General features: G+C 46.1%; 1 protein-coding gene across 2 annotated transcripts in view; it reads right to left on the minus strand.

The window, feature by feature from the left end:
• The window catches only part of HRAS (HRas proto-oncogene, GTPase), a 96,608-nt gene extending 91,757 nt beyond the window's left edge, over positions 1-4,851 (minus strand). For both annotated transcript variants that reach the window (XM_040410517.1, XM_040410516.1), the window contains exon 1: positions 4,633-4,851. The gene's annotated coding sequence lies outside the window, so the exon portion shown is untranslated. The remainder of the gene's footprint in view (positions 1-4,632) is intronic.
• Positions 4,852-7,723: the final 2,872 nt, after the last annotated feature.

Genomic DNA, 7,723 nt, shown 5'->3' on the forward strand with positions numbered 1-7,723 from the left:
GTGCACACGAGCGGTGATTTTCACGCATCACTTTTGCGTTGCGTGAAAATCGCAGCATGCTCCTTTGTGCGTTTTTCACGCAACGCAGGCCCCATAGAAGTGAATGGGGATGCGTGAAAATCGCAAGCATCCACAAGCAAGTGCGGATGCGGGGCGATTTTCACGCACTGTTTCTACGAGACTATCGGGATGGAGACCCGATCATTATTATTTTCCCTTATAACATGGTTATAAGGGAAAATAATAGCATTCTGAATACAGAATGCATAGTAAAACATCGCTGGAGGGGTTAAAAAATAAATAAATAATAATTTAACTCCCCTTAATCCACTTGATTGCGGAGCCCGGCATCTGCTTCTGTCTCCTTTGTTGAATAGGACCTGTGGTGAGCATTAAGTACAGTTACAGGACCTTTGATGACGTCACTCCGGTCATCACATGGTACGTCACATGATCTTTTACCATGGTGATGGATCATGTGATGACCGGAGTGACGTCATCAAAGGTCCTGGAATGAATGCTCAGCACAGAAGGAGACAGATGAGATGCTGGCAGCGCCAGCAAGTGGATTAAGGTGAGTTAAAAATTGTATTTTTTTTTTAACCCCTCCAGCGCTAGTTTACTATGCATTCTGTATTCAGAATACTATTATTTTCCCTTATAACCATGTTCTAAGGGAAAATAATTCAATCTACAGAACACCGATCCCAAGCCCGAATTTCTGTGAAGAAGTTCGGGTTTGGGTACCAAACACGCGCGATTTTTCTCATGCGAGTGCAAAACGCATTACAATGTTTTGCACTCGTGCGGAAAAATCGCGGGTGTTCCCGCAACGCACCCGCACATTTTCCCGCAACGCCGTGTGAAAGAGGCCTAAGTGTGTCTAGAAATGTCAAAAATATGATACATATAGCTCATATACATAGAAGCTGGGCATCTTAAACAAGGGCTGTCAGCATGTTATAGAGCAGGAGGAGCTGAGCAGACTGATATATATAATTTATGGAAAATGATTGAGCAAAACAAGAGCAGTTCTATCAGTGCTTGCTGGATATCTGTGTATACAATTATACAAGGGAGGCTGTCAGTCACTGATCAGACCACCCGCATGACTATGGAACTCTGATTCTGCACATCTTGTAATGCTCTGCTCTTTCAATCTGCTCAGCTCCTCCTGCTCTATAACATGCTGCCTGCAGACTGAACCGCATTTTCATGATGACGGGATCCTGCTGAAAAGCGGACAATGTGGTTTGTAAAAGGTTTCTTCTACACAACATCATAAGATAAGCAACTGAAGAACATACAGCATAAGAAGGGATGAACTAATGGAAGGCAGTTTCATAGAGGCCCCACACACACGTCAACCAAACCTGGTGGGACTGGCTGACTATCTAATGTGTATGGGAAGCTCCCAACTCAGATCGGGCCTGCTGAATTTCAATGCTCTTTCTTTATATTTGCCTAGAACAGCGGTGCTCAACTGGTGGACCACGGTCCGGACCGCTGCATGTCCCGCATTCAACTGTATCTGCGTTCTGAGGACACCGCTACAGTTGAATACAATGGTGAAGCATGGAACCTTTACCACTCCTGTGCTGTCAGTGCAAGCAGGCACAACATAGTAACGTCAATGCGAGTGCTCCGCTCGTTGGCAGAATGTGGAGTAGGTATTTAAACTGAAGGCACTTAAAGGAGGACCTGTCACCAAAAAATGCAATGCAATCTGAAAGCACCATGCTACAGAGCAGGATAGGCTGAGCAGATTGATATATATTTTTGTAGGAAAAGGTTAAGTAAAACTTATAATTTTTACATTTACATCTGTAGCCCTGTGAAGTGCTATCGGTATAGGGAGGAGGTATTATCAGTGACTGATAGCATTGTGTACATGGAGAGATGGCGGTCAATCACTGATAACACCTCCCTCCTGTACCGATGCTACTCACAGAAGGTAGAAAAATGCAGAGATATAAAATGTCATTTGTTGGGCTATCTAAGGGAGCATAACTGTGAGGGGAGCCACTAAAGGGGGCATCTTTGAATGTGCTGGACCACTTAAAGGGAACCTGTCATCAACTTTATGCTGTCCATACTAACGGCAGAATAAAGGAAAGTAGAGACAGGCGAGTTGATTTCAGCGGACTGTCATTTATCAGTTAAAAGTGGTGGCCGAGAACCAACATCGCAGACTGGGCCTGGAAAAGAGTCATGGCCACCTGAGAAGAGTCCTGGGTATTCATGAAGTCCTGTCTACCTGCTGATGACTGACAGGCCAGGGTCACACATGACTGAATAGCTGCTAGGTTTCCTGGCGTGGATGTGGATGCAACAAATCCATGGCGTTGTACAGCACCAGCAAAATGAATGAGAATTTCTGAATTCTTATCCACGCACGGTGTTAAAGGGAACCCGTCAGTGACAAAACCCATCCCACACCGCCAGCATTAGCTTCAAGTAGCCGGCAGTCAGTTTCTAATGATGATTTTCTTACTGCATTCTGATGAGGCAGAAGTATGAAAAACGTTCTTTTATCCTCCGTCCGCGCTATTTTCCAGTCAGGCTTGAAGTCAAGGGGGCAGCGGCCTCTTTGCTTCAAGTCAAGGTAACTGCGCCTCCTTCTCCTGTGATTGACAGCCGGCTGTTCGGCAAAGCCAGCCAGCTGTCGGGCATAAGCGCGGTCAGTCACAGCGAAGGGGCCGGGAAGGGCTCACGGTTACCTTGACTTGAAGCAAAGAGGCCGCTGCCCCCTTGACTTCAAGCATGACTGGAAAATAGCGCGGACGGAGGATAAAAAAGTGTTTTTCATACTTCTGCCTCATCAGAATGCAGTAAGAAAATCATCATTAGAAACTGACTGCCGGCTACTTGAAGGTACTGCTGGCGGTTTGGGGTGGGTTTTGTCACTGACAGGTTCCCTTTAAAAAACCGCAGTGGAAAACAATGTAGATTTGAAATCCACGGGATGTCCATTTATACAGCGGATTCTTTTTGCAGATTTCACCCTTTGCAATGTAGAGGGTAAAATCTGATGGCTTTTCAGTCCTAAAAACACACGTAATACATACGGTTTTTCTGCCGGATTTTCAGTCTCTTGTGAACACAGCCTTTAGGCCTCATGCACATGTGTGGTTCAGGTCCACATCCGAGCCGCATTTTTTGCGGGTCAGAGGCGGACCCGTTCACTTCAACGGGGCCGCAAAAGATGCGGACAGCACTCCGTGTCCTGTCCTCATCGACGTGGCTGTTCTGCATCATATCATAGGACTGCTCTAACGAGGGCCGGAGGTTCCATTCCGCAAAATGCGGAACACACACAGCTGGCATCCATGTTTTGGCGGATCGCAAAACGGACACGATCATGTGAAAAGGCCTTACTGTGTGGTCAGCAAAATGGGGATTTGGTGGGATTACAGGTGTGGCTTAAAATAAAAATGTAATTGCCAATGCTGTTTTTTTTTTTTTTGTGGCTCAGGTATGTGGACCTTTACAAAAAGTACTTGTTCTAGGAGATAAGCCACTGGTAAAGGCCTCTCGAAGCAGAAGCAACGTCTATGTGTATTGGGGGTCAGAAGAGAGAGACATCAGACAGCGGCTATTAATGGTGTATGGAATAAATCCATCCACTTACAGTCCACATGGTGCAGGGATAATATCATGGATAGTCACAACCAGCATGACATTATTACAGCTCCAACAGCGGCTGTCACTCCGCTTCCTGAATGGTAAATCCATTTAATGACACTGTGATACGTCCCCCCACTCCCACCCACATACCTAGGCAATTTTGCATTTCATGAGCCTAGGAGACAATCCACGTGGGAGTTGTAAGGGTGGCAATACTGATCGTCACTCAGCTTCTCCAGAAAACCTTGACAGGAGAGGATAAGGCGAGATATTATTATTTTTTAATCTAGGTGAAGTGTTTTTAGCATTTTACTTAGGTTATATTAATCTGTATATATTTTTTTTAGGACATTGATATTTACAATCACTGGCGTTCTCATAATCCAGAATCCACTTTGGAACCCCATCAACAGAACCCTTGGCTTTCAGAGGGCCAGGAAATAAGGTGCATTCATATATAAAACCAGTGACGTCAGCGGACGAGACAGCCGAGCATCTATAGGTAAGGCACCGTATGCACATTACTGTCTGAGCACATTCCATAGCAGTAGCGGATCAAGTAAAAATCATGGACCGACCCCCCCCCCCCCCCCCCCCCCCTTTCCCCCGCATTATTTATTTTACTTAATTTTTTTGCACCTGCCAATATTTTCAGTGATATTTAATGAGTAATGTACATAGTTTATCGCCTTAAGAAATGTTGCAAAATAAATGAAAATGAATAATTCGGGGAGATGTAATGTGCAGTAAATATAGATTGTACAGGGGGGGGGCTAACACATGGGATCTCTTTGAAAGCCCCACAACGCCCATGCACTTTCATTATCAGAGGCAGCTAGTAAGGTCACACTAGGACTGGATGAGCTCATTCATGCAGATCTGCTGTTTGGAGGTGCACTACAACTACCCCCCACCCCCCAATATCACATATTGTTATCAAATACACACATGTCATTCATCAGCACCTCCTGGCCCCCACAGCAGCCCCAGATGTCAGGCACTCACCAGAGGTTTCCAGCAGGGAACCCACCACAACAGAGAAGCATCCAGCTCCTGGCAGTGATGGGGGGGGGGGGGCAAGCCTTGAAAAGTTTCAGCAATGCAAAAGTCCTATGTCCAGAGCAGTGTGCAGGGTCTTATCCCACCCTGTGAGATCCCATAGGAAGGGGCTGCAGTGTGCAGATGAATGGGGAAGCTGGGCGTTGCTGTCTATGCAGCTGCTGCATTGACTGCTCTCTGCTCTGGAACAATGTGTGCAGCCCACGCCCAGGGAGCTGCTGCTGCTGCTGGGGAGACGCCCATCGGGGGGAGGCAATCATCAGGTGCATGAGAACTGGTATTGGGTGAGGGGCCGGAGAAGTCCAGGAAGACCCCGCCTGGTGAACGTGAGGCTGCTGCATCCTGGAGACAACTGCAGGGTGTTGGACAGGCTGTAGGGGGCAGTCATCAGGTTGTGAGCAGAGATGGAGACATGGAGCAGGGTTCCTTCACATCAAGTAAGAACAAGTTAAATGGGTCCTGCTGCTTTAATATAGAATATAGAGCACGCTGCGACTTTCACGCAACGCACAAGTGATGCGTGAAAATCACCGCTCGTGTGCAGAGCCCCATAGAAATGAATGGGTCGGTATTCAGTGCGGGTGCAATGCGTTCAACTCGCGCATCGCAACCGCGCGGAATACTCGCCCGTGTGAAAGGGGCCTAAGGGCTTGTTCGCACGGCCATTGCCCCCTCCATTGCAATACGGCAGGTCCGCAATACAAGGGGCACCGGCCGCGTGCATTCCGCATCAGGTATGCGGACCCATTCACTTGAATGGGTCCGCAAATCCGGAGATGCGGCGCAGAACGGAACCCTACAGAAGCACCACGGAGTGTTTTCGTGGGGTTCCGTCCCATGCCTCCGCACCGCAAAAAGATAGAACTTGCTCTATCTTTTTGCGGTCCGCCATATGCGGGGAAGCCATATGCGGATCGCAAAAAGATAGAGCAAGTTCTATCTTTTTGCGCTGCAGCACACGGCCCTGTGACCAAGCCCTAAGGGCTCCTGCACACAACCATATGGCTTTTTCAGTATTTTGCGGTCCGTTTTTCACTGATCCATTGTTCTGTTTTTTTGTTTCCGTTTTTCCGTAAGGCATATACAAAAACGGGCATAACATTTTCAATAGACGGTTCCACAAAAAACGGAAGGGATACGGAAGACATATGGAGTACATTCCGTATGTGTTCCGTGTTTTTTTTTTTTTGACGGAACATGATTTGCGGGCAATAATGGGACATGTTCTATCTTTCAACGGAAAGGAAAAACAGAAATCCGGAAACGGAATGCATACAGAGTACTTTAAAAAAAAATAATTTGCTGAACCATTGAAATGAATTGTTTCGTATACGGAACGCAAAAAACGGCCCATCAGCGGGAAAAAAAAACCCGGTCGTGTGCAGGAGGCCTAACACTCATGCACACGAACGTATTTTTCTTCCGTTCCATTTTTTTACAGGTCCGTATACGGAACCAGTCATTTCAATGGGGCTTTAAAAAAAAATGGAAATTAGGCCTCATGCACACGACCGTTGTTGTGTCCGTTGTTCCGTTTTCCGTGATTTTCTGTGGACCCATTGACTTTCAATGGGTCAGTTGAAAACTCGAAAAATGCACCGTTTGTCATCCGCGTCCGTGATCAGTGTTTCCAGTCCGTGAAAAAAATATGACCTGTCCAATTTTTTTTCACAAACAACGGTTCGCGGACCCATCCAAGTCAATGGGTCCGTGAAAAAACACGGAGGCACACAAGACTGTCATCCGCGTCCGTGATCCTTGTCTGTTTTTTTTCCTATCATTTTCAAGGCAAACCTGACTTAGATTTTTTTTTTTCACTTTTCATGTCTGGTGATCCTCCAAAAATCAAGGAAGACACACGGAAAAAAAAAACTGAAACGGAACAGCGGAAACCCGTTTTGCGGACCGTGAAAAAATACTGTCGTGTGCATGAGGCCTTAGTCCGTGTGCATTCAGTGACCGTACATCATGACATCATTAAAAAAAAATTGCGGATCCAGGTTTTGTGGACCGCAAAATATATACAGTCATGTGGGCTAAGGGCTCATGCACACAAACCTATTTTTTTTTACAGGTCCATATACAGAACCATTCACTTCAATGGGTACGCAAAAAAAACGGAAATGACTCCGTGTGCGTTCCATATGTCCGTTCCTCCCAAAAAATAGAGCATGTGTAGTGTTGAGCGAACTTGTGGTTTCAAGTTCGGCGTACAGGGTTTGGGTTATCTAAGAATTCCGTTATGGATTCCGCTACCACTGACCTATGGTCCGTGGTGGCGGAATCCTTAACGGAATTGTTAGATAACCCGAACCTTGTACGCCAAACTTGAAACCACAAGTTTGCTCAACACTACACATGCCCTATTCTTGTCTGTTTTGCGGATAAGAACAGGCATTGTTACATTGGTTCCACAAAAAAAAAGGTTTCAACAAGGACGTCATGTAATGTCGTCGTTTTTTTTGTTGCAGATCCGCGTTTTGCGGACCTCAAAATACATACGGTCGTGTGCATGAGCCCTTAAAGGGCATTTCCATCTCAAACATTTTAGGGCATATCCACATAAATGTCCAATAGATGCCGGTCCTAGCTCTGAGAGAGACCCCCCCACCTATCTCTAGTACCGTGGTGATGGACCCTGTGATTGGAGCATGTGATCTGACGTCACCAAAGGTCCTTTAGCCCATAGTTCATCTTTTTAAAGAACTGAAGACCGGGAGAACTACGCGAACAAACGGAGAAGGTGAGTTAATTATTTTTATTTTTTTTACCCCTCAACTGATCACCTACTATGCATTCTGTAATCAGAATGCTATTATTTTCCCTTATAACCATGTTATAAGGGAAAATAATAACATCTACACAACACCGAACCCAAACCTGAACTTCTGTGAAGAAGTTCGGGTCTGGGTACCACAGTCGGTTTTTTATCACGCGCGTGCAAAACACATTGCACACGCGCGATAAAAACTGAACATCGGAACGCAATCGCAGTCAAAACTGACTGCAATTGCATTCCTACTCGCGCGGGTTTGCC

The sequence above is a fragment of the Bufo bufo genome, chromosome 10 (assembly GCF_905171765.1).
Source record: "Bufo bufo chromosome 10, aBufBuf1.1, whole genome shotgun sequence".
NCBI lineage: Eukaryota > Metazoa > Chordata > Amphibia > Anura > Bufonidae > Bufo > Bufo bufo.